The following is a 27271-nucleotide window of genomic DNA, read 5'->3' on the forward strand; positions in this document are numbered from 1 at the left end:
TCAAAAATGCAAAAATATTGTGGATCCCAAAGCTACTTAATGTAGCAATGAATCTCAAAGAAAGATTCAAAATGACATCCAATTTTGCTAATCCAAAGGCTTCCCTCATTCATAAATCATCCAAGCTTCCATTTTCCCAATCCACTTTGGGTCCTTATATACCCAAATCCACATCCTACATCCATCATCTCCTTCATCCATTTTGGGTTCCTATATCCCAAAATTCAAACTTTCTCCTACATATCCTCCACAATTTCCACCTTTCCATCACCCTTCAAGATGTGTGTCAATGAAGATCTTTCCACCTCCTTCATCCACCCATCCACAAGTATTCCAACCTAGCATCCATCAACCATGTCTTCCTCCTAACCACGCCAGCCCCTTAATCCAAACTTTTTCATAAGTCATTGTCCTCCATTCACTATCCTACCAACATGTAGGAGAAATTAGTACAAATTCCTTGAAAATAACAAAGACAAAGAAGAAAGGGATAACATCCATGTATCTAGATGCTTGAGTCTTCCACCTCCACTTATCCATCCATTCACTCTTCCTCTTCCACTTGCACTCTACATTGGGGGCAAGCTCCGACCATACCACTCTTCCTTACATATCTTCTATACTTCCATCTACTGTTCATTATCCTCTTCCATCTTTGATCTTGACTTTCACTTTCCTTTCATCCTTCCATATGCACTTTCCATATCCCTTGTGCATTATCCATACGTTATCCTCTATACTACCATAATCCTTTCATATATTTGATATTGACATTCTATCCATATCTTGCATCCCATAGTCCTTGTCATATTCATTTCATCCATTTTCCATTCATACTCCTATATACTTCCATCCTTCTTTCATCTGTCCTTGGTCTTGGTTGTCCCATCCATCCTCTCCACTTCATATCCCACATTTCATCCATACCTTTCATATCATTATCCCTGATTCACACCCTCCCTCCCATATTCCTTCTTCATTCCACTTTCGTACCCATGCTCGTGATCACTATTAGAGGCACAATACCACAATGTTCATACATGCTTTGGAAGCGCACATGCCTTCTCTTCCTCCATACGCTAGCCTTCTTACCATCTTTCCATTTTCATGCATCCTTTCCCACGATATTTTCTTCCCTTTTCCTATCCTCGGTATGGGTCATTTGGACTCCTTCGAAACATGGTCCTTGGCTCCGCATTTTCCGATACCATATCATTTGGCCCCTCATATCCTTTCCCCATTCCTTTCATCCACCGACTCATGTTGCTTTTCCCCCATTTACCCTGCCTTGGCTCTCCCTTGTCATTGGTCCCAATCCATTCTATCCCACATCCGTTCATATCACATTCCATCTAATTCTTCCACTCACTTCGATAAAATTCATTTATCCTCTGATTCAAGCAATTTTCCCTTCTTCTAATCCTTTCACATCAAATCAATTTATATTCTACTCTAATCATTCTTCATCCTATCAACATCATTCTTCCAATCTCCTCCAAGTTCATTCTTCCACTTGCATGTCAATTCAATCTATTCATCAAAGTCTCCATAAAATCAAAAACATCAAAAAATCTCAATCAATGTGCAATCAACACTAATCTAATCAATCTAATCTTGCAATCTTGTACATCAATCTTTAATCAATTCATCAATTTGACCCAATCAGTTGATAACCCATTGACCATATTCGAACATCATCATGGGATGTCTCCTTCCCAATCCTCGGATGTACATTGTGCTTATCACTCACTTTGTCATCCTCAATCAATCATTATCAATCAATCCATTAATTGGTTTTCAGCTTGACTAGGGGCAAATGTTGGTTTTCTTTTGGTTTATTGTGCATGATTGCTTGTTACTTGTATGCATTAGTATTTTCTGCATTTATCATAGTCTTTGCATCCTATTGTCCCAAGGAATCATGGTCTTCCATATCATGGTTTCATAAGGCATATGGTTGTAGTAGACCCCTTTTTATCACGTACTTGACACATTGTCATCTCGGTTCCTCATACCTTGGTGAATAGTGTTGAATACAATATCAAACTTAGGTTGTTCATACCATTGCAGCATAACTTTATCAATCTTATCATTTTTCACTCCCTTCCATACTCCCATCCATTTCGAGAGAACATTTGTGTTCTCCTAACCCACATGTCCTCTCAAGGGGGCATACCCTTCCACCCTCGTCATCCTTCCATGACTAGGGCATCATGCTACTAGTCTAATCCTTTCATCCACTATATTTTATTTTTCTTTGATATAACATTACTAATGCTATATCAAAGAGGGGCAAAATGTAGACACCTAAAATTGTCCAAATACCCTTTTCATGACTAATTAAATAGCTATTTATTATTTATTTAATTATAGTCTTATTCCTACATTTAATTAAATAAATTTACATTTATTTAATTACATTCGCCTTTCCTTGATTTAAATAAACTAAGGTTTATTTAAATCCTAGCCTACTTCCCCTCATCCCACTTACATCTTAACCCATTCACTTTAATTGAATAAATTACTTTGTTTACTTAATTAATCCTTTTTTAATCCCACTTGGAATTAAATATTAAATTTAATCCTATTTGAGCACATGGCTCCTAACTTTAACCCTCACCCAACCTCACTTTCCTAACCTAACCCATCCTTCTAACCTAGGTCAATCCACTTATCCACTAATTAATCCTAGTTTCTCATCTAATCGCATCATTAATCATTTGCACAATCATAATCAAAGGATTAGCAAACCCTAGTCACATGTGACATGTGACTCTTACACCTCTTACACATGTCATTGATCCATCGCTTTCAAAAGTGTCTCACATGTGTGAGAAACCTTGATCCTCCACACTTCTTACACCTATAATTGATCCATCGCTTTCAAAAGTGTCACACGTGTGAGAAACCTTGAGCCTCCAACCCTCTTACACATGTCATTGACCTATCACATCAAAGGTTGCTCATACATGTGAGTATCTTTCCCCTTTTGAATGGTCAAAAACCCTAATCCACATGGAACCCACTTGGCCTCCACCTCAAGGACACCTCATTGATCTTGAGAGATCCTAGCCCTTCATCTTGCATTGAATCTCAACTCTCCGTTCATCTCATTTCCTATAAAAGGAGAGCCCTCTCCTCATTTCCATGAAGCACTATCTAGCCCATTGTTATGCTGCAGGATTTGTGAGCAACCACATCCCACAACAATGAAATCATCAACAATTTGGTGATTTTATGAGGTTTGCATTAGTGCTATTTTGAATGGTCTAAGCTCTTTTGATTTCATGTCATCATTATTTACATGTTGTCTTTCATATTTGAGGTTTGCATGAACATATAGGAATAGGCTTTAGTTACTTATTGTTTATTCCGTTGTTACATTTTTATGCAATACAAGAACAAAACAAGAATCAAGGTTTTCAGACAATAGAATTGAAGTCCGATCAAAAGAAAAAGTTGTCATTCCTACCATACCAGGCCTTAATAATAATACCCAGTGTAATGGCTCAAAAATACCAAATTTCACAGCTCACAAAAAGAAGAACTTTTGGAGGGAAAACAATAGCCTGGCATGGGACCAAGGAAATTGGAGACATCCTATTCATAAGCAGCAAATAGGTTACTCCCCAAAAAAGAGCTCGAAACAGAGTTTCAGAGTCCCAAAGCGCTATATGAAGAAGAAAAGAAAGGAAGATCTGGGTTCCCGAGTTTAAGCCGATGTAAGGAGGAAAATATTTTGATCATAAGTAATCGCAACTCAGAGTATCGATGGTTCCAATACAAAATCCTAGGTTTGTTTGCTGTATGGAACACTCTAAAACCAGAAAAAACTAGCTTAGAGGATTGCTTGTATTCTAGCTGCAAGGATCAGGCAAGTATTCTCTCTTTCTGATTCATTAGCTTAACTACATTGCAACAGGAGGCAAAATAGAGATGAGTTATTATCCGGATCCCAATGATTTCATCCAAGTTACAGTGTTAGTGTTTGTGAATGGGTCCCTAATTTTGATATTGTAAAATGCTAAGTCCTAAATGGGTTGAATTTACTAATCTTCCAGTAGAACTTATTAATACACAAAAATCAAGAGATTAGGGAACTTCCTAGGAGAATATTTAGGATTCGAATATAATTCTAAAAACTTAAACAACATTAGAATCCTAGTCAATATGAAAATGAACACCCAGTTCAGGGGACCAATTAAGATTGTTACCAACAGATCTATATAAAATCTGCACCCTAAAATACATCAAGGAAACATTCAAGAAATCGTCCTTTTTGATCCGGATACTAGAAACAGTGAACAGGATTTCTACAAGATAATTCCAAACATGACTCAGCATAAGATATTTTCAAGAGAGGGGAAACAACCAAAAACTGGAACAGCCACCACAAAAACAAGAGAAGTAGGGTATCAAAGTCAAGAAGGAACACAGAAACGTTTAGCCAGCAGAATTCAGCTACCAGAGCAAGAAACTGAGGAAGGTGAAATAATAGAGGAGGACCCTGATAATAACTCTAGCGCAGACCACCAACTATATATCGGTGAATTCAAGGAATGTCAGGATGTTAGTATCAAAGATCCAACTGATTATGAAAGAGCAATGAGAAATTATGTAACGGATTTTCTAAAAGTAACAGCACTGGAAGGAAAGCTAAACTTATTGGAGAATTGTAATAAATGTTCAGGGCAGAACCTATTTATAACTGAGATCAAGGAAAATGTCAGATTTCATAGCAAACAGATAAGAGATATTATGTTGGTATACAATGACACTTGTGACCAACATACTCTATGGGAAGCAGACCATAATCAGCACCTCGGTCAGAAGGAAGCATCAGTAGATTTGGGGTCAAAGATGGTAACACTTATTAAAAGAGTTGAGGAAAAGGGAAGTCTAGATCAAGCACAAGAGATAGATATCATAAGTATAAAGTCAAGGACAGGTTATATACGAGAATTAAAACCAAGTTCAGCCATTAAAACAACTAAGCAACAAACCAACAAGGACTTCAGTCCAGAGAAGGATACAATGAAAGGAAAGGATTTATCATCTCCAGCAATTACTGAAAGGGAGAACAGAAAGGTTATAAAAAGAGCAAAGAAGAGAAGATTACTGGACATGAAACAGGATTCCAATCCAATAGATAAATTGATAAACCCTAAAATAGAAGAAGACAATAATGTAAACATCTAAAAGGGGTGAATGAGCAGTTGAGTGAAGGAATGGAAAAAAATCAAGATCACTAAAACTGAAAAGGCAATGGAGACAGCAACTAATGTGATTCAGAAAGAAGAAAATCTCAATTATGTACCTATCGAAGTGGCGACACTCTTAAGACATACTGGGTAATTTATACAGGAAGGAAAGCTAGGATGAACCACCTTGGAACTTAACCAAAACAGTGAGGAATTTGGAGTATAGGATGTAGAAGGATTTCAACAGGAATTAGGAATTTCATCAGAAAGGCAAAATCAGACAATTCTGGAAGAAATGGCATATAGCCTGAAGCAGTAGACAGGGACTTTAGCAACAAGGTACTAGAGGAAATGGTAAGCGAACAGTCAAATGTTAAGGAAGATGAATCCTTAGCGACAAGTGTGCAAAATGCTAACAAAAATCCAGATATCTTGGGTATAGCAGAAAATTTGGAAGGGTTGGAACAACCAATTTGTGCTAAACAAAGTAAGAAACGAGGAAGGAAATCACTGGCAGAACTCAGAGCAGCTACAGGTATGGCTGAAAACCAGAAAAAGATAAATGATCTTCTTTATGCAGGGAAGGGGAAGCACCTTCCCATAGAGCCAAGAAGATCACATGGAATGTTAGGGGCTTAAACGCCCCTAACAAAAAGCACTTGCTTAACCCCAACTTAACATTATTTGAATCTGATATAATATCAATTCAAGAAACTAAGTTATGTAAAAAGGGAGAGAAACTAAGTAGGAAATTGGGTGCATGGAAAACAGAATTAGTTAATTCCATAGTTACACCACCCTGGGGGACAAGTGAACAAGGGGACAAGTTTCTGGGATGGGGGGACAAAGGGGCCTTAATTTGGGGATGGTGGGGGGATGGTGGTGGGGGACTAGGGGGAGTTGTATATAATATATACTATACATATGGTACTTAAAATACAAGTTATGAAAAGATATATTGCACTATACAATATAAAAATGTAAAAGAGTAAATACTTAAACATTGCATTAAATTGGAACATCAAACATTGAACATGAATAGTCAAATCAACAAATAGTTAACACTGAGACGTCCCCCCATCCTCGGCAGAAGTGGTGGAATCTAGTGGCACTACTAAGGACAAGGGAACGGAGTCCTCAAGTCCCCAGTGCGTCCCCATCCCCGATGCATGGGGCAAAGGGGCGGGGATGTGTCCCCATGTTACTATGGTTAATTCAAATGGGGTTTTTGGAGGGATTGGAATATTATGGGATCCTTTATACCTTAGATTCTCAATAATAATTGGATGGGGAAAAGTTAACAGCTTCGAAAGTGACGTTTAGTTCTTGGTAATTAATGTGTGTGAGCCAATACCTACTATGGTAAATCGATGTTGTTGTAGTTATATTAAACAAAGGAGATTAAAGTTCCTTATATAAATTTACAAAGACAATGTTTCCAAAAGAAACAATCGTGAACTAAAGACGAAACTGCCTAATAAATTAAAGACTAACTACGATGACCATTAAAGAAACATTATAATATTCTAATAGCCTCCCTTAATGGTCATTGTCTAACAGTTGTCTTTTAGTCAAAAATCCTAAAAAAACATTTTGTTGTTTCTGAGACCCTCCTTGGATCTGCAATATGTAAATGACCAAGAAGCCAAAATCCATCCAAAAAAGAAGCCAAAATCCATCCAAAAACGAACAAAAAAAGGTACCCCATTATTAAAAATGCTTTGCAACAAGAGACAAGAATCTGCCATTGAGATGAGTCTACCATTAACCCTCCCAAAATCAGCAAAACATTTGACTAGAAATCATGAAAAATATCCAACCTGATGCTGGATAACGAAGTTGCTCTTAACAACTGGTACGATTTTGAGGAAAATTTGGCAAACCCTCCAAACTTCGCAGATGAGCATGATGCCCCAAAACAAACTACAAAGAGTCATCATTTTTTAGGAGAAAAATCGAAAAAAACAAACATGGCTTTTTAGGTGAAAAATCGAGCATGATTTTTGAGGTGAAAAATCCATCAAAACTAGACAATACAAAGCTTCATTTTTTTTAGGAAAAATAGTAAAACCCATCAAATAATCTTTGAGTAAAAAATTAACAATTAATTCACCAAGGTATCAATTAGGCTCTAGGATACAGATGTGTTGCTAGAGATAGGGGAGGCAGAAGCGGAGGCAGACGATGAAGGGGCGTGAGGAAGCCCTGCGGATACCATTCGGATGCCATCCGCAAGCATCCTAATGTTGACGAAAGCTTGTGACAGGCTTTCCGACGTATCTAGATGCTTGTGGATGGCATCTGTAGGGTAACTGGATGCATCCGAACGCCTCCGTGAGAAAGCCATAGGAAACAAACAAAAAGAATGTTTTTTTAACTTAATTTTGGTTTAAAACATGCCATTTTGGGTTATAATATCATTTTTTTTGCCAAACCCTAAAACAACCCTAACAAAGGCCTTGAAAGCATTCAACCATCGCTCTACTTGCAGTTGGGTTTGCTCTTCTCATTTGGCTTCCATTTTGGCATTTTGAAGGTAACATGATTATTCCGAAGAGTAACAATTGTAGGGCGAAAGTTGGCTTCCACAAGTTCATTAAAATACTAAGAGGTAAGCATTTTATCCCATTCTTGAATGTTTTAATGAATTTTTTAGAGATTTTGATGAATTTTTTCTAGTTTGTGAAGAAAATTTTCAAGCCTTTTTCATTTTATTTTTTTTAAAAGAAATTGAGAAACAGGTTTAAGTATCTATTTGAATGGTTTTGTACCATTGTTTTATACTTGTATGCTTGATATTCATAGTTTTTTTATTGATTTAAATTTATTTAATTTCTTATTATAGAAAGAAACTACATTGTATTGTGCAAGAATGTTGCCACCGGTAGTCAAAGTTCAATGGGAGGACAAGGTCAGAATTCAGTGGCAGGGCAAGGAGGGGATAACTTCAAAGTTGATTTAGGGTCTCATCTATGAAGACATACAACAAGAATATCACAGATTGCAAGTGGTGGCTCGTATATTTGGAGTTGTAATTATTGTCAAAGTAACAAAGGAAAGCCTTTTAATAGCTCTTATTCTCAAGTAAAGCTTCATTTCATGCGCCCTGCTAATAAAGTTTTTGGAATGTACTAAGGTGCAAATGGGAAGGGGTTATCTAATGCATAGATGGCTTTGTTTGTAAAAGAACAAGAGGTTGTTGATCATTCGGTTAAAAGATCCAAAAAGAGTTATTATCAACCTCCTTCCTCAAAAAAGAACAATATGCAACCACGCTTTGAAATGGAACCAATTGTATTTTCCAAACATCCATTCATGCAAGTACCCATACTAGAAGAGGAGTACGAAGTAGAAAATTTTGCAGCAGCCCGGAAACGTGGCCCATTGCACTCTACATTTAAAATGGAAGCAAGAGATTGTGTTGATGAAGCCATTGCACGTTGCCTCTATGTTAATGATCTTCCTTTCACCCTGGTAAGATCACCATATAGGAAGGAAATGGTAAGAGCCATCAAAGAAGCACTAGATGATTACACAAGTCCTGAGTATGAAAAGGTGTGTACCACACTTTTACAAAAGGAGAGAGTTTCTATAGAGAAAGCACTTCAGCCTATTAGAAATTCTTGAAAAAATTCGGGTGTGACAATTGTGTTTGATGGTTGGAAAGATATAAGAAACAAGCCATTAATTAATGTGATTGTAGTGTCCCCCAAAGAGGCAATGTTTCTAAAGGCAATTGATTGTCAAGTGGAGGTGAAGGATTCACAATTCATCTCTAATATTTTCATTAAGGCCATAGATATGGTGGGTAGTGAGAATGTAGTCCAAATTACAGATGAGCCGATGCTTTGATTGAGGGTCGGTATGAGCATTTTTTTGGACACCATGAACTATACACTCCCTCAACTTGATTATGCAACAAATTGGCACTCAAATAGATTGGGCAAAGCAAATACACAAAGAGGGAGAGGACATCCAAATGTTCCTAACTAACCACGTCACAATCCATTTTTAGAACATACTCACAATTGGAGTTACTGAAGGTAAATTAATTTTTTGCAATTAATAAATTTCGTGGATTTGTAATTTAGTTAATATTTATAAATTTATTGTCAATTGACATATTGTTAACTTGTTTAGGTTGCTTAGACCCATTTTGTATCTCGTACTATTGTTATGAGAAGACTTCTCAAGGTGAAAGATGCTTTGAGCCAAATGGTCATTTGTCCTCAACGAGGTGCGTGGAAGGCATCAAATATAGAAAGAGCCCTAAAGATTAGGGGTATGATCTTGGGTGAACGTTGGTGGATTTGTATGCAATATGTATTGGATATCACCGAGCCCATCATCACTATTACATCCCAAATTTTTTATCTTTTAAAAATAATGTCATAGTCGTTGTAATGGTTAGTTAGATACTCTTGATATCATGATCTTGTGAAAAGGAAGTTATGATTTACTGAATTGATTCTTTGGGAAATGACTTGTTAGTTGATTTTTGTTATTTTGGCAAAATAAATACTTATATTTTAATATGAAGATTGTGGTGGATAGCCATTGTGACAATTGTCAGTTATTTTGTTTTATTGATATTTTGATTTAAATGGAGGAACCCATTATTATTGTGGAAAATGCATTTTGGTTGCAGGAGCACACGAAGGGGGGAAGCATTGCTAAATGGGATTCAACGAGTGGGGCACCAATTTTGTCCATCTTCCCACTATCAGGTATGGGCTCTAACTACCTCGATGAAGGATTTAACGACTAGGCAACAGAGTAGACCAGGCAACTGAGTAGACCTTGGACAGTCATGAGCTACTTGGTCGACTTCATAACAAGAGAAATAATAAACCTTCAATACCATGAAATAACTATTACCTCTTTTTCATTTATGAGATTATGGATGTACTCTAATAACGTCTATGAATTGCACTTACAAGTTACATGTATATATAAGTATATGTGTGCGTATCTAGAGAAAATATAATGATAAAAGAAATTATATGTACTCTCAAAATTACATATGCATATAGATATATGAATATGTAGGTACCATCTTAGACAAAAATATCGAAGGCATGATCACATAATATTATATTTGTATATGTATATACATATATAAACTTTATATTGTTTAAAGATTATGATGAAAAAATATATCCTTCTTTATATTCCAACATGAGCGTTGCCACCCTTAGCGGCACAATATTTATTTTAAAAAAATTGAATTCACGATATTTTTGTAACTGCAAGTCGAGCTCCTTGTAACAACAGCGGGAGACTATATTTCCATCCCCCACAGTTGAGAAAACACTCTCTCACACGTTTCTTTCTGTCCATTGCATACAATTCTCTTAAACTCTTCTTTGTTCTCAACTTACTTCAAAAGCATATCATCAAGATAGTAATACAATACTGAGCCGCTTGGGTGCCATATCTTGCATAGTGTTTGCAACCGCACCAGCACCTGGTCTTATTTTTTTTCCATAACCAAGTCGTGTATTTTTCCTCATATTATTTGCATTATAAGTAATGCCTTACAACTCAAGGAAGCCTCCTTATTCAAATGCAAATGTTAGCATTGAGCACCATAGATGGGAAACTCGCAGATTAGTCAGCAAGTTTTTAAAACTCGCCGAGTACTTAAGCTAGGCGAGTAAATCCCAAAAAAACTCGCAGTTGGAAAAACTCGGCAGTGAGGCAAAAACTCGGCGAGTTTTGGTTTAAAACTCGCGATTTACTAGCCTGCAGCCTGTGACAACTGAAAAGGGCAGAAAGTGATTTGTTTGCTCATTCTTTGTTGTATTTGCATTGTCTAGAGCCTTGAGGTGTGGAGAGAAGAAGGTTTGGAGGTATTCTTCACTGATTGCAAGTGATTCAAGGCGGATTTGCAAGGTAGTCCCGCAGCTCACGCCCTATCCCAGTGCGGGGCACTTCTTCTAGGACTAGACCCCCTCACTTTCCTGCTAGTGCAAGTGGAAAGAAGAAGATGTGATTGTATTGATAATTGATGTATTTAGACTTTTAGTATTTACTTCTAGTTTGACAGATTGAAACTATTTACTATTTTGCTTCCTACCATGAGCATTTCGCATGAGAATGCAATTTTGTATACACTATGCATTTATATATATCTAAACTATGCTTGTTTCTTTTGTATTGTCTTTAATTAACTTATTAGATGCATCTTCTCATTAAATTTTGCAAAATAAATGTATTTTTAATTAAATTTCAGCGGTTTTTTAGGTTCATGAGTTTTTCTCGAGTTTTTTTTTTAAATCGCGGAGTTTTTCCCGATTAAACTTTTGGGAAGCTTGGCGAGTTTTTGCCTTTGGTGAGTTTTCCAACTATGTTGAGCACGATTCGCATCTGAGAGGTTTCGGTGTACTCCCTATTTCTCATTCGTATTTTGATCTGATATTTTTCATAAGCATCAACTGCTATGAATCTGGGGAAAGGAATGCCCAAACGATGAAATCATATAATGCTTTATGTTGTATAAAATCTGCCTTGAAATATCTTTTGATTTTCTTTGCTATATGATATGTACCAGTTGTGACTGATTTCAAATGGTTTCACAAACATTTCTGATTTAAAAGAATCTCATGATTATCAACAGTCTCCTAGGATGCACCCCAAGGCCGGTAGAGGCAAGTATTTTTAAGATAATATCTTATACTTTCTATAACGGTCAACTACTTGTTTGTAGTCCGTCTTTCAGTCTAGATAGGAATGTTTCCTATCCTATCTTTAGTTTTGTTTCTATTTTCGTCTTCAATCTACATTGTTTCTTTTAAAAACAACGTCCTTGTAATTCTTTATAAGGAACACACTTGTTCCTCTGTTAATCAATCAATCATCCAAAAATTCGTTAATTTGCCAATTCTTGAATCTTGTAACAAGTATAAATGGGTGAAGACGAGAGGAACCCTGAAAGAGAAAAGAAAAGAAAACTATTTCAGTGTCTTAAATATATGATCTATTAAAGAAAGAGATTTGCATAAGTCTAAGTCAATTCATGATTGTCGAAGATGTAATCGGTTGTCAAGTCGAGCGGTGGTGATTGGGTTCTCTAATACCCACCTAAATCCTTGGCCAAGGTAGTGTAGAGGCATAATTGCCATAAATGATCACAAGAGGTTGAGTGCTAGCTGACAAAGGAAAGGTTGACAAAGGAATCCCTCAACCTTGTCTATTGCTTAGTCGACACTCTAACATCGGTGTAACAAACGAATTTTCCTAACTAAAAAAGAATGAAACTATTATCTGCTTTCAATTAAATATGAAAGTAACATTTCAACTAAACTATCAAACATAACATCTTAAAATCCATTTCATCCGATATTAACTGAAATAACTTTCAACCGAATTAATTACCAATTGTATTAACTGCTTTCTAACCTTTTAATATAAAGTGAAGTAAATCGTTAGTATTCGTACTAAGATTCAAAGTAAAGTAAATGCATTGAGAGAGTAGATAAAACATATAAAAGTACTCGAAGAGTCTTGATTTGGTTGTGCAAGCCTGGGCTACCAAATAAGAGGAGAAGCATTTGCTTAGGCTTAACCTCCCAACCGTGGCCCATATCCATCCCCACACAATCTTTTGAAAAGAAAGGCCCTCCCTACCCCAAGGCTAGGCCTAAGGCACTACTAATCCAGCCATTCAAGCAATACCAGTGTTTAGAATGTTCGCACAGTTATGGACGAACATGTCTGAATAACTAGCGCTATCAAAATCATGTGATCTTTAGAAGGCAATCATGCCTTTAACGACCTTGGCCAAAGTTTTTAGATGAATTTTTAATACCCGAGCACCACCGCTCAACTTGACAATAGAAAAAATTTAAATGGACATGTATGAGCTATTAAATGATTCTTTTAAAAATAATATATTTATTGTATCACATCTGATTTTGTTTCATGTTCTTGCAGATTTTTCTCTCACCTCTTCACCCTCTTTCTTGGCCATACGGCCGAGTGAGTCCTAGGTGTTCAAATCCTAGAGTAATCCAACTCTTTGTTGAACCTCAACTAGTGTAAAGAATAATATATATTTCCAGTACTATCATAACACAATTTTTTTATGACCCAAGAACTTCTATTAAAGGACTTACAAGGAAATAGTTTGATTCTAAAATCCAATTGTAACAAAGGCATCTGAGCATTTCATATACATTTGATCTCAACTTAACATGGAAAGAATGGACTCATCAAATGTCTATTCAATATTGCAATTCAATAATGATGCATGGAATTCATGAACACATTTCTTACTGCTGTAAATTCAAATGCAAATATATATAACAAATTATGATTTGAAATGGCTGATCACATAACCTGATTAGGAAGACGTGGGGCTTGGCTTGATTCTATGCAGCCAACTCTTCTTGATGTGAGTAATCCAAAGTGCAGAGCTCAGAGTAAACAATAATTACGACTTGCCCTCAATCATTCACAGCAAATAAAAAATAAGAGAAACATAGGAGAGCAGAGGTATAAAATGCAAAACACATGTTTTTGGTTCTCCTGACTGGTATATAAAAGAAAGCATTCGAAAATAATAAAGGCTTCCAAGAAGCTGTAACTCTTTGAACAGTTATAAAAAAGAAGAAGAACCATCTTCTTGAATCACTGATGAGAGATGCCAAGTGTACATTCTCGCCTCTTATAAAGATAAATAATTAAGAGGAAGAATTCGAAGGTGACTTAATCAAAAGGAATAAATTATAATTTATATTTATATATACATATTTGCATATATGTATATTATTTAGAAAGGTGGCATCATATTATTATTTGTCCAAGGTTGTACCTACTAAGGTATGCATTTCTAATTACACATCACTTTGGAAGATTATTTTATCTCCACAGCTTCTCAAGGTATACGCATATTTAGGTATATATATTTTAATAGATATGAGCTTGTATAAATTATTACTATGGTGACACCCTACTTTTTATACCTATGTGCACGTATATGTGTGTGTGTGTGTGTGTGTGTGTTTGAAGTGATGAGAAAGTCAACATAAACCATTAAAGGTATGTACTTCGATTATATTAAAATGTTTGTTTTTAATGATTGTCCAATAGCTCATGCGTGTCCAATGATTGTATCTCGTTAAACAAGTCGCTAGGTTCTCACCAAGATAGTTAGAGGTCATACCTGTCGATCAGATAAATGGACTAATGTAGTACCCCATTCCGTAGATCTCATTAAGCAATGCTTCTCCCCTTCATCTACTCCTGCAATCACACGTGCAACATTTTCCACAATAATAACAAATTTCCATGATAATTCCATAATAACAATTTACATAGATAATAATAAGGAAATTAGTTAATAACCATAATTCCAAAACCAAGTAACTGCTAACTACTATCATCAACATATGACAGATAATGGATAACGACCATCATCATTCAACGGTTATACATAATAATTGATAACAACCAATTTTATAAAAAACAACAGTTACATTTAACTACCCTTTTCACATGAACAGGAAAGAAAAATCCATTCAACTCAACGGCTATAATAATTTTAATTAGGTCAAAATTTGGGATGTAACAACCAATATGCTCAGGATGGTAGGGCTATTGTGCCCCACTCTATTCCGAGATAGGGAAGGTCTTTCTCACAAGAGATTGTGTGGGGATATGTTAAGGTTCACAGTTGGGAGGTTAAGCCTATGCCAATGCTTCTCCTCTTTGTCAGATGTCAACGCTTGAACAACACACCGTCAATTATTTCAGTTAACTCACTATGTATCCTAAATCTTTTACTTGTACGTACCTTTATATTACTTGAAATGTACAGTAATAGATGTGATTGAATTGATTTGTATCTTTTAATTGAAATAATAGAAATCAATTAAGCAAGTTAATTTAGCTGTCTTTCATATGAAATAGATATAGTCGTTATTTAATTTTGGATTTATAGTTATGATGTAATGTTTCTCAACTGCTTCATGTCATTTTGTTATGATATTCGGCTATAATCCTAGAATATCTACTTTATTTCCAGCTTAGTAAAATGGTATGTTACAATGACTATGCTTCGCTTTGTCGATACAAATACACATTGCTTGGGAGATGTGTATGATGGCATGGACACCATGGTTGAGAAGGTAAAACATTCTATACAAGCACATGAGAGTGACCTTACAAAATGACAAGCCTTATGCAATACAATGAAAGAAATAATTATGCATTTTTGGGAAAAGATGACTACCCCATTGCACCTCCCTGCATATGCTTTATCTCCGAAGTATTATAGCGAGGCGGTACTTTCTATGCTAGATAGAATTGCACCATATGCTAATGAAGAGGTTGCTAATGGGTGCTCGAAATCTTTTGAAAGAATCTTCCAAGATGATGAGATGCATGAAAAGGTGAGGCTAGAGTTTGGCTTGTTTGCTTCCAAAGCAAATGTTATTCCATTTGCAATTAAGGACCAAAATAAAATGGGAGCAATCACACTTGCAATTAAAATCCTCTCACATGTAAGTTTTGATTTTTGTTTTTAGATTACAACTTGTATTTTGTCATATTGTCATTTACTTTTCCTTTGTATGTTTAATTTTTTTTAATTAATTTAGTGAACAAATTGCAAGTTCTTCTGCTGCTGAAAGGAATTGGAGTACATACTCCTATATCCATTAAGTGAAGCACAACCGTTTGGGGTCAAAGAAAGCTGAGGACTTGGTCCACATTCATACCAACTTGCATCTTTTGTCACGTAAGGATGATGAATACATGGATGGGGCAGCCAAACTTTGGGATGTTCTCCCTAAGTGTGCAAACGTGGATGCAACACTTCATGTTCTTACTATGATGATGGATGATGGTGATGATAGGTCCGTGACACATGGTGCATCTAGTGCAAGTGCAACCATTTTTGGTTCAAATGATATGGACCTTACAGTGGTTGGAGATGAGGAGGATCCAGATTTTTTGAAAATCCTTATGATTCTGATTAATGAACATTGAACATGAACACTGTTTTTGATTTTGTAGTTTGGACATGGAGTCTAGAACATGAATATCTGTTCCAATGAAGTTTTAATTTGAAGCTTGAGCTATTTAATTGACATATGAAATATCTTATATCTTGATCAATGATGAAGTATCATGTGAATAAATTAACAATGATACTATCAAATGATGTACGTTTATATATTTCTAAGTTTCTAACTCTAAGTTCTTGTATTTATAAGTTTCTTAAATTCTTTGCACACACACACACACACACATTTCCAAATGCATCCGTACCCAAAAATAAAAGATTCCCACATCTGCTTCCGATTATGTATCCGAATCGGTAACTTAGGTTAGGCTAAAAGCATAGATTGTTTTATACATCTTAAGGCTAGGATAACCTTGTATTTGGCAAATAACTTTACTATCTCATCAATAGTTAAAGAGGAGATAAGATGTGGGTTTCTTAATAAATGCTATCGTATGGTCCAATATTCCAAAAGGGATTTTATTTCAATAGCATTTTGAAAACTAACAGGGGCTAAGCATTCACAAGCATCCAGAAGCTTAATACAGAGCCAAGGAGGAGCAAAATAAATATAAAAGGAAAATACAGCAGAAGAAGACTATAATAAAATAAATGTATTCACAAGCTCCCTAAGCTTAAGTAAAATCTGCAAATCCCAAATTAGGGGCTTTTTTTTCAAATGTATAACTAATATCTATGTAAAAAGGAGGTATGCCTCCTAAAGACCCCCATCAATTTGAGGGGCATTTGTACTTTCTAAAACAGGACTTCAGTCTCGGGCAATACTGGGGGTTTTCTTCCCCATTCTTTTCCCCAGTGTTTGCACTTCAAACGGGGTAAAAAGCAAATGTAAAACTTTTTTCAAATTGAATATATATATAGGGCATTTGTCTTTTACCGATCAAACAAAAAAAATAAGTTTGAATGAATGTTGATCAGTGTATGGTTCAATTTAGGCATTGAGAAGTTTGAATGAATGTTGAAGACTATATAGTTGAATTTAAGTATTTACAAATAACTTGAATGAAAAGAAAGCTTGCACAGGCCAACACAGAACAAGGTAAAACTTCCTATATACCTTATATATTGTTCAATATTTCTAACTGCGCATTTCAACCTCATGGTGAAGCTCACAAGTAGACTCAGACTGTCAATAGACCAAAGCTTTGTCATCTAACCACTGCAGAAATATCAATTATCCATTAGATAATAATCCCCAAAGGTTTTAAGTTCTCAGATGAATAAACGACAAGAGCATACAAACATCATCATTATAAATTAACGCACACCTTCGTAGTGAACCCTGCAGGATGTTATTGTTTGGGTAAACCACCTAACTCATTGAATAAAGGATCTTTTTATTTTTCTACAAGCAGACCGTCCATGTCTATATCTGTATCACGAGAGACAATTACATCTTTAAGATTTGAAAGTAGAAATTGAAATGTAGACCAGATTTTAATATAATTATTTCTGATGTGGACAGATGTGCCAGACAGAGTGGTGATTAACATGAAAATGGTAGCTAGCTACTTACTATGGTGGTTTAGAATGTGCCCTTTCTTCTCCTCTTAAACATCAGAGCACATGAATTTTATTACTGCAACATATTCACTTTATCGATCTTCTGAACCAGTTACTTTAACATGGGGTAGATTTCACATGGTTTTGGATGTAATCTGTCAGTGAATCCTTTGCAACAAATGTAAAGAGCCTGTTTTGCACTTCAATCCAACTTTGTCCTGGCTGTTTTCTCTGTCTATTTTCTTTCATAAGTTTTCTAACACTGGCTACATCAGCCCACCTACCATCTGCAGCTAACATGTTTGCAAGTAGTATGCGTGTTCCTGCACATTGTGGATCTAACTGAAGTATGCGTTCTGCTACACGTTTTCCTAGATCATATTTTCTATGGACTTTGCAGGCACCAAGCAAGGCTCCCCAGACAACAGAGTCATGTTTGAATGGTATTTTCTTTATAAATTCTTCTGCTTCATCCAGCTGCCCAGCTCGACCAAGAAGATCCACCATGCAACCATAATGTTCTATTATTGGTTTGACCCCGTAATCCTTACTTATGGAATTAAAGTGGTACCACCCTTCATTCACTAAGCCTGCATTGCTACATGCAGAGAGAACGCCAATTAAGGTAATAGAATCTGGCTTCACCCCTTCTTGTTGCATTTGTTCAAAGAGCTGGAGTGCCTTTGTACCGAGCCCGTGGATTGCATACCCTGTAATCATTGTAGTCCAAGTTACGACATCTCCTTTAGACATTAAGTCAAACACTTTTCCTGCATTTTCTATGCTTCCGCATTTGGAATACATTGAAATAAGAGCACTGTTAACAGAAATTTCCAACTCATATCCAGCCTTAATGACAAGGGCATGCACTTGGCTTCCTGTTTGAAAAACTGCTATATTAGCACATGCAGTAAGGACAGTGGAAAGCGTGAACTCGTTAAGCTTTATTCCCAATCTTTGAATTCGGAACGCAAGCTTTAAGGCTTCTTCATCGTAGCCCTTATCCACATATCCCATAACAATTGTAGTCCATGAAACTACATCTTTTACAGTCATCTCATCAACCACTTGTTCAGCGTCGTTTATCCTCCCACACTTGGCATACATTGCAGTAAGAGCATTACCTACAGATAAAAATGATACAAGTCCATTTCTTATGACATGGGCATGAAATTGTTTACCTTGTTCAAGAGCAGCTAAGCTGCCACATGTACTGACAACAATTGCAAATGTGAACTCATTTGGCTTTATTTCAGTTTTGAGCATTTGTTCAAAAAGTTGCAAAGCCTCTTCCCCGTGGCCACCTTGAGCAAATCCAACAATCATTGTCGTCCAAGACACTACATCTCGCTCCCACATTTCATCAAAAAGTTTCTTCGCATCCTTAATTCTTCCAATTTTTGGATACATTGTTGCCAAAGAATTCCCAACAAATACATTTGCTTCAAAACCCATTTTGACGGCAGCGGCATGAAGGCACTCTCCCTGTTCGAAATCACTCATATCTGTGCACGCCCTCAATAAGCTGGAAATAATAAATGGATTCGGTTTTGTATCTGTCCAATTCATCAAACTGAACAATTTCAGCGCTTCTCCTCCAACCCCATGCTGTACGTATCCTGTAATTATAGTTGTCCATGTAAAGTCATTACGTTCCGACATTCTATCAAACACTTGGCGTGCGTCCTTCATTCCTCCGCATTTTACATGCATATCCACAATGGCATTACCAACAAATGTGTTGGACTCGAGGCCGACTTGTACCACATGCGCATGCACCTGTTCCCCGCCTTCGCCCAAGCCCGCGCAGGCCTTGAGAGCACTGGCATAAACAAACGAATCTGGCTTGACATCCGTCCTCAGCATCTGCAGAAACAGCTGCAAAGCTTCGTGTTCATTCATCCCATTAGAATACCCAGCAATCATGATGGTCCAGGAGACCTTATCTCGTTTCGTCATTCTGTCGAACAGGTGGCGTGCATCCTTAAGAAGGCCAGACTTAACGTGAGCATTAAGAATACAGTTTCCTTGAAAGACTCCTGGTTCAAATCCTTTTTCAATCATACGCACGTACATCATTTTGGCAGCTGGTAGGGCTTTTCTATCAATATAATCCTGCAATGAGGTTCTATTCTCCTTCATCTCTTGTTCCCTGCAAAAGTTTTTCACGCTCCCACTATTCTCATCATACTCCTCGACTGCCCGTTCAGCACAAAAACCCTTCGTCCTCGTCGGAGAAACAAGTGATAAATGAAAACCGTTCCACCGTTGGAGACGCCTGTGTATTGTCTCAGCATTCCTTCTGCTTAAGAACCTTTTCATATTTGCGTATCATTCACCATTTCAAGTGATCTTATACCTCTAAATTTCTGCAAGTTTGTTTAGCTGCTCTACTCTTTGGCAACCTCTTGACTTTCCTGATGCTGAGGTTCTTTCTCGTAATTTTTGTGATAGTGAGTTCATTTAAGATCCGTTTGGCTGGGGGAATAGGAATAGGGGAATAGGAATAGCTATTCGAATAGAAAATTGGAGTACGTATTTTTATTCTCTGTTTGGTTCACCGAAAATTTGATGGAGAATTCACAGACCCCAAAATTTATGTTTTCTAAAATAAATAAAACTGCAATAAGAATATGTATTCCAATTCCACCTATTTGGGTGGAATTGCAAAATCTCATTTTTGGGCCAAAATTGTAATATGTATTCCTATTTTATTTTGTATTTCAATTTCAATTCGGTGCATCCAAACAAAGCATTCAAAATTTTAAGAATTTACATATGTCTATTCTACTTGTATTCTCGTTGCCAAATAGACCCTTGGGGTTTAATGTGAATATCACGCTCCATTACTCTACGGAGTTTCCTTCGAGGAACAGAGTTCTCAATTATCACAAGTTCGACGTTCTGTTTACCTCACTCCATTATCTGGCACACTTACATTTCGCAAATGGGGAGATTGAGACTAACACTAACAATTGCAACTTGGTGTGCAATAGGTACCCCATTATTATTTGCCACCTTGGTGTGCAATAGGTACCTGTAATTATTTGTAATATATTCATTTTATAATTTTTTAGTACAATCATTAAAAAAAATTTAAAGTATTTCTTGTTATATATATGATCGTAATTGTGATCATAATGTAAGTGGTACTCTTTTGTGCCCCTATATTGTAGAATAGAGTTGGAAATCTGAAATTGCATACATAGAGCCAATTTTATATTTGCAAAGCAAATTTTATAATCATTACATAGAATAGAATTGTACAAGTGATACATATATTATTTTCATCAAATTTCAATATGCACAATTCCACCATTTAATAATAGTATTCTTGCACTTGATTTGTAGAGTAGATAGTATAATTCTAAAGTTTATTTGCGACAATAGATATTTTTTACCCTATATGGTATAGTATACTTTGAAATCATCAATTATATCTACAAGACAATTTTTTATTTGGTATGGAAAAGACTTCAAATTTGTTACATGTATTGTTTTCATCAACTGTGAATTTTTAATGGAATGTATGAGAAAAAAAAATCTAAGAAACACATTTGTAGTGGTTCTAATTACTTTTGTTTATTGGAGAAACATCATTTGATAATGTCATCAAATGAGTCTCCTCTTCATTTCCCTGAGCAACAAATGAGTTTTGTTATATTCATGAATATCTTTCAAATGTGAATGTTGGTTGAATTCAGTTTTCTAAAAGTTCACAAACTCTTGAAATTGTTGTGAATGTTAGTATTTTTCAATCATTGTCCCTGATGTCAATTGTCGCTCTCTGGAGTGTAAGCCCTTGTATTTTGTGTATTGTTAGGACCCATCCCATTTTTAATGGTATTTAATTGTAGATGTCACAACTTATTGGTAGCAATGGAATATATTTTTGATTTGTTGTAGTCTCATGATGGGCCAATATAAATTCTAAATTCAACAATGACAAACAAAGGAAGTTGACGTGGTTTTTTACTGTCACTGTATTTTAAAATTTTGACTTTTCCAAGTGCACCATTGATAAGTCTATTTTCTACCCATTTATTACACAAAACGAGACCTTCTTTGTCAATATCTAGGAGGATCTTGGATTGAAGTTGATTGTCTAGATTTGAGCTTGGTAATCCTTTAATTTCCTTAGCATTTGATAAGGCAGCTAGCTTTGCTAAAAATTGCAACATGCTTTTGTTATGAAGTAATACCATTTCATTTGTGGAGAAAAGATGTATGGAAAAAAAAAAGAGTTTTCTATCCTGAGCTTAGTTGAACTTGACCATGACATTAAAAGCTATCAATTTACAATTGAGAGGAGAGACAAATTCACAGAAATGAAAGAGACAAATATATGAAGAGAGAGGATGAGAGAGTGATATTAGAAAGATAAAGATGGAGTTAAGAAGTGATACGTAAAACAATAAAGAAAATGTGATTTATAGAGATAGAGAGAGAAAGATGAGATAACAAGAAATACATGGAAAGACATGGATAGATAAAAATAAAGATGCAAACAAAAATAAAAATAAAAATAAAATTTACACCTAAATTAAAAATTGAAATAGAAAATGTGAAGATCCACTATATAATAATAATAATATAATATATTAAATTGTTCAATTTATTACATAAATAGATATAAAAAATTGAAATTGATTTTCTAATTTATTAAGATTCAAATATTAAGAAAATGTAAACTTTTAAATATGTTTTTAAAGTATTATTATCAATATTAAGAAAGATAAATCGAATAGTTAAAATGTGAAAGGCAAAATATTTGTTCATTTTGTTTATTTAATTTCATTTAATCATCTTTTGACATAAAAAATTAGGTTTATAATGTGAAATATTACTAAAGTTGATTTAAACATTAATAGATATTTTAATGACTTTTTAAAATATTAATAAAAAATTGCAAGAGCTTGAGGATGTTAGTTGGTAGCTGGCCACTGTTGTTAAGCAGATTCTTTTCTTCTCTTCCTCTTTTCAGTTCATTAGGTTCATGTATATTCCTCGTGAATGGAATAGAACTGCTGATTGTTTAGCCAAATGGACTTCTAGTCATGATCTGGGTTGGAATATTAGGGATAGGGGGCAACTGTCCTTTGAGATGGTGCAAGAATTTGATGATCTTGTTGCTCAGGATCGAGCTCCTTGTTGAGCTCTCCTTGTTGTATTCCTTTCTGTCTTAATAAATTTTTACCCCTCTTTTTGCAAAAAAAAAAAAAAAATTAATTAATTAAATATTATAAGAATAATAAATATTTATTGAAATTAATATGAAGAATTTGATGGTGGATATGATATCTCTACATAAAAATAAATATAATTTCTTATTTATTAATAAAAGAGAAAATTGAATCAAGGAAAAATTTATTTATTGAAATTACAAAATTGTATTTAAATTGATATTATTGTATATAAAAAAGAAATTATGCTATACCAAAACATATGACATAAAAGGTTAAATAAAATATAAATATAAACTCATGAATAGATTGTTCTTAATTAAAAGTTAGATTATAATATCAATTACTATTTAGCTTTTTTATTTCAACTATCTAAATATAAATCTTATCTTTAAAATAGTTTAATGGTGACAATTCACTGGTGTTTATTTTAACAAACTTACATATATAAAAAATTATTCTTAGTGATCTCATTATAATCTTGTAACTCTATGAAATAAACAAAACTAAAACTAAAAGTATATAATAAAATTAAATAATTTACATTTTACTAATTTTATGTAAAATATTATTTATCATTGAACCAAATATTGTATAAAATATCTATGAAAAAATATTTACCATTATAGTTTTCAAAATCGTTTATCTCTATCAAATATTTAAATTAACAGATACAACTAAATTGCAATATTGACATCACCATTCAATTGTGTATTTCTTGAGTCAAATATATTGACCTAATTTTCTTGAGTAGTGGTTCATAAGAACCCATCTCTCACTAGAACTCATATGTAATACTTAGCGCCCAGTGCATTTAGGTGGTGCTCACATAGGTGAAGCAACAAGACTTTCCAAATGATCATCCATCCCAATACTACTTCATCTCAAGCACACTTAAGCACGTAACTATCTCCCTTGTTAAACCCACTTTACTTGCAATCCATGAATACTATATATAAGCTACATTTTGAGCAAATATACTTACCCTTAATGGTCTAGAGATGCTTGAAAAAAGATTCTACCAACCTAGAAAATCTCTCTTGTGCCTATATGATCATGTGAAAAGGAGGGTGGACATCTAAGTGGAGTATAAGATTCATTGAAATCCTCTTCCGTAGAATTCTTCCCTTGCAATAGCCAACCTTCACACCGCATTGAAGTCCATGATCTTGGCTTAATCTTTATGGGATTATTATTCAAGATAGCTAGTAAAGTGGACTTGATTTGGAGGATGAGGCAATGGTTCACTTGATTTAGCTTCTTGCTCCCTTAAAGCTGACTAATTAGGATGTTATACATGATCAACTAAGTTTTTATACTTCACTAGATATTCACATTGTATGATCATTGCACATTATAATTCTATTAAATTATGATTCACGCAAAATAAATCAACTTTGTATTTATTGATTTCTTTTTAAGATAGAATAGACAAAACTTCCATGGTTTTCTAAATTTAAATTAATTATTCGGGTGCATTTAGCTCCTGATAGCCATTGGCATGAAAAATTTACCTCTTTCCATACTTCTACACTTCTCGTGACTCTTTCCTCTATATGTATTAAACAATTCCACATGACTCCTAATTCTTACGATGAAAAGTGATTCAAAGAAGATCACCACTATCTTAGAAGGAATTTAATGATGACTAATCACTTTTGATGTCCACCAGAGATGAATTTAATGATGACTAATCACTTTTGATGTCCACCAGAGACTCGGTAGGATTAAAATTAGAATTAATGTGCTAAAATGGCACTCATAACCAAACACAACTAACCTAGATGTAGTCTATATGAAAAAAATATATAATTCTCCTTTATTTTTTAATGTAGAGAAATAAATACCCAAAACAACTTGTGGTTGGAAGGCCCATAGCATTTGTAAAAGTAGGTTGTATTCCTACTGATACTTCACCATAGAACCAAAACATAGCTTGGGATTTGGAGTCGAAATATGCAATGCCAATGTAATGTAACTTCACTTGTCTTTGATCCTCCAGATATTTCCCCATAAAAAGTGTTACCATGGTTGTCACAGAATATGACAATTATGTGGATGAAAAGAAAACCCAAAAATGTGGAATTTCTTCTTTCAATGACATCGGCGTACATAGTAGATCTATCAATACACGTTATTTTGGTATCTTGGATTTGGCAAAAGTAACCCTCCCACACGTTATACTACTTACCTTACATCCATGTAAAACATCAATTGTGTCTTTATTTGGGGGCAACAAATACGGATATGTTTTAGTATTACGTATATCAATTTAATAGAATACAGAATAATATAAATTACATAACCATAACCACCCTCAAACTTACCATAAAACCAGAGCCAAATAAATAAAGAGCTTGAAAAGGCCACAATTATTTCAATGTAAGGACACTTTCACTGATACACCCAACTTTTCACCGCTCATATTTGAATAAGCGATTTTCATTTACAAACAAACACTTTTATTTGTCACTTCGAAAGTACTTTGTAATCTTAAGCATGTATTTGTAAGTCAAATATGTCTTTCTAAACACATCAGGTTTCATACAGTATAGTTGAATTGATGGAAGGTGATGTAAACAAGGCAGGAAGAACAAATGAAGTTGAGAGAAAAAGGAACGATCACCATATATCCTATGGTCAACCACTACCTCTACACAACTGTCAACCCTTATACCACAAATCATCTCTTGCATCTCCTATATGGAAATGCATGCAACATAACTAGCACTTGCATCAAAAGAGGTGCAAGGGTATGTCGATAGGTTTTATTAAAAAGGTAAAATTAAGGAGATGTAAAATTAAATGAAGGATTTAAAATTGATAACATAGAATTAATTTCTTGTATAGAATTGAGGCATATGTACATGACAAGCCTCTTTGGAGGTTGAGAAATTGTACAACTTTAATATTTTATTTAATGTACGACATTCCAATTCAAGAGTTGATTCAAAGCATACAATTTTGGAAATGTTTTTTTGATTGTAAATACAAAGTAATTGGAGTCCTATTTGTGGCAAGGTAGTAAAAACCTATGTGTAAGAAGAAAATGATATTGATTGATAAGAGGAAGTACAAATGAGTCATGTTTGTAAAATTTAGAATGAGTGAAATTTTAAAAGCATAGAAAAAGTAACTTGACATACTTGTAATTGTCTAGATCATTTTTTGTCTGTGAACATCTTCTTTGAATTCAACAAATGTCAATCTGTAGAAAAGAGTAATGGGTTACTTAGGTAGCCTAAAAAAGAAACTAATAAATGAAAAAAGAAGAGTTTTATAATGTTAAACATTACCATTTGTGTAGAAGTAGCTTCATAGTTATGTATTGTATGTGTGATTAAGTGCAAATGTACTTCTTCTTTCTTTCTAATAATATTGTATGGGTTTTTTTAGCATCTTACAAAAGGTTCAAAAGAGAAAGAAGACTTTATATGAAGGCCTTGGATGGATTTGACTTTGGAGATTTTTGTGAAGGTGAGGCCTTGTCTTTTAGTTCTACCTATATCAATTATAGCCCTACCTAGTGTAAGGCCTTGTGATTTGTGTATAGTGATAACCTAGGCTGTGGTGAGGCATATTTGTGTATGATTACCTCATAAAATCAGTTGTATTGGAGGTTTTTTTTGGTTTCTAGGATCCTAGGGTGGACCAATATAGCTATTGAACTCCATAGATACATATGAAGGCAACAAAGGAGGTTTAGAGCTTATTGGATACACTATATGTTTTAACTCTCTAAGAGATCCATTAGCAAAACCAGCAATGATCCAAAGGTTTTTTGTATATGTTTTACCTCTCCAAGAGATCCATTAACAAGACCAACAATGATCCAGAGGTTTTTTTATAAGCATAACGCATTGAAGTTCACATAATAAAACTTCTCTAGGTAGTTGGTCATCATTAGCGGATTCCTCGAGCCTATTATGTGCATTTATCACAATAAAAAGTGCAATAGAGACATTTAGTTCATTTAGCATTTTTTTTGTCAAGTGAAACTTGTTCATTTGTAGCAAATAAATGTGTTTCTTTATCAAACTCAATAACCTCATTTGGAATGAGGTTCTCGTTTGTGTGAGTCATTAACAACTCCCAATCATGTAGCATTGGTTTTGTGTTGCACATGTTTTCATGTAGTGCTTGGCAAAAATCCTATCTAAATATCATTTGCAATGTTAGAACTATATTAAAATTGTGTCATAGTTTTTTTCATTGGTGTGAGATGCATAGATAAGTTTATCTATAACAAGTGGAAGTTTGGGTAGGTCTCCTACAAGAATCATTGATGTACCACAAAAGCTAAGGTGTTGTTTTTGGGATATAGCTTCACATATTCTAGAATCATTTTTTAGTTT

The 27271-nt window shown here is 34.8% G+C and overlaps 1 pseudogene across 3 annotated transcripts in view; it reads right to left on the bottom strand.

Moving 5' to 3' along the window:
• Positions 1 to 20221, bottom strand: part of LOC149572814 (putative pentatricopeptide repeat-containing protein At3g47840 pseudogene) — a 36605-nt pseudogene extending 16384 nt beyond the window's left edge. For 2 of the 3 annotated variants that reach the window (XR_016359980.1, XR_016359978.1), the window contains exons 1-4: positions 17747 to 20204; positions 17499 to 17602; positions 17288 to 17389; positions 14368 to 14447 (exon numbers count right to left, since the gene is read on the bottom strand). The product of XR_016359980.1 is annotated as a putative pentatricopeptide repeat-containing protein At3g47840 pseudogene, transcript variant X3 (transcript). Of the gene's footprint in view, positions 1 to 14367; positions 14448 to 17287; positions 17390 to 17498; positions 17603 to 17746 lie in introns of all 3 variants that reach the window. The other variant, XR_016359979.1, reaches the window with a different exon arrangement.
• Positions 20222 to 27271: the final 7050 nt, after the last annotated feature.

This window comes from Cupressus sempervirens, chromosome 2 (assembly GCF_028749045.1).
Source record: "Cupressus sempervirens isolate cs-2001-9-10 chromosome 2, ASM2874904v1, whole genome shotgun sequence".
Taxonomy (NCBI): domain Eukaryota; kingdom Viridiplantae; phylum Streptophyta; class Pinopsida; order Cupressales; family Cupressaceae; genus Cupressus; species Cupressus sempervirens.